Source organism: Morone saxatilis, unplaced genomic scaffold (assembly GCF_004916995.1).
Source record: "Morone saxatilis isolate NCDOM2014 unplaced genomic scaffold, NCSU_SB_2.0 Contig1, whole genome shotgun sequence".
NCBI lineage: Eukaryota > Metazoa > Chordata > Actinopteri > Moronidae > Morone > Morone saxatilis.
Window position 1 is genome coordinate 17578506 of NW_023339651.1, and position 1706 is coordinate 17580211.

Sequence of the window (1706 nt, forward strand, 5' to 3'; positions counted from 1 at the left end):
TTGACCACATTAATTATACGAACCTTAACTTTGTCTTCAACAAAATCTATTAGACCAGAATCAAACAATAGATTTAAACTCTGAAACCAACATTTGTCTTCCAAAACCAATACAGATATATCAGTGCCACAGCTAAACTACCAGAGGGCTTGTCGAGATGAAACTGCTGACCAGCAGGCACTGACCAGCTGGGCAGCATCCAGAGATCTTTCCCTGCTAGCAGTCCTCACATCGTAGTGTTGGAGCAACTTTTCTAGCATGCATTATATTGATAAATCGACCACATATATATAAAAATCTAAATGGTTTAAAAGTTTTGAGGGAAAAACTTAACATAGTGTTCTTCACAGGAAGAAGCTCCATCATTATACAAAAATCGCAGGTTAACAGAAAATCACTGAACCAAAAAAACTGTGATGGAATCAGCACAATGCGTAAATCCCAGCTTAAGCACAACCTCACAGAGCTGGCCATTGGCTCGTTTGACACTTTTAAATTAAAGATGTCAAAGTGAATATACAGTAATACTCCTTATCTTGATCTGAATTAAGTATACTGATTGCATAAACATTCACTTTCTTTAAGTCAATATTCAGCAGAGGCACCTTTGACAGCACATACAGCTTTGAATTTATGTGAATTGATCCATATCAGCTTTGCACATCTGGACACTGTACACTCTTTTTCCTCCATTCTGGAATTCTTTAGGGAATTAACCCTTAATACCCACCCCTGTTTTGAGTATATTTTGACAAGAAACTGAAAAAATTGTCTAACTTTGATGGATCTGATGAATGTGGACACAAGATTTTCAAGGATTTATTACATTGTTGCCCTGCCAGACTGTACTTTATGTAAGGAGACACTACCCTGTAATACAAGTTATTTTAACTATAAAAAGTAGTCAATCAATCAATCAATAAGTAAAAAAAATGTGTAAGTAACAAAGACTATTTTCTAAGTTAAAAAAGATTCTTGAATAACCAACTTTTACTAATAATTTTAAGTTACATAACCTTAGTTTGGAATATCAGAAACATTCCTGATTAGAGTACTTGGATGTTCCGGGGTGATTTTTTTTCACAGTACAAATAAAAACAGTCAGTGTGACTTAAAATTACTAAATTTGAGGTCTGAGGTCCTGACTCTAACTTGATCACTCCATTCATGTGCAGCTTTATGTGCAGGGTTGTTGTTTTGAAAGTCAAATCTTCCCCCAAGTGGCAGTTACAGATTGCAGACAAACGTCTCCACAGCGTGGTGCTGCCACCTCCAGGTGCCATGCCGGGGATGGGGAGTTGTGATGACTTTGTTAGTAACATAAAACTTTAATACACTTTGTGTCAAATTCTCCCACATGCCTCCAGGCCAATTCTAGCCCAGATGTCTTGTGAATTATCTTGCACCAGTGGCTTTCGCTTTGCCATCTTTCCAAATAGCTGCTGTTGGACCTACTTCCTAGTGAAAGTTCCTCTGAAACCTGTTGACAGTGACATATGAGGATTATTATAGTAACTGGGACACTATGGAATAAACTTCTGTTTTAAAAATGTAATTTTTTTGAGTGAATTGAGCAGCTTAAATGAAATTACATTCTCTGCCACAGAAATGGCATGGCGAATCCAGTCAATTTTCAAAATAACAAATTTCCTACTGACTTTTTCTGGCCATGATGTATGGGAAATCTGTCCGTTGAGTCTGCACAA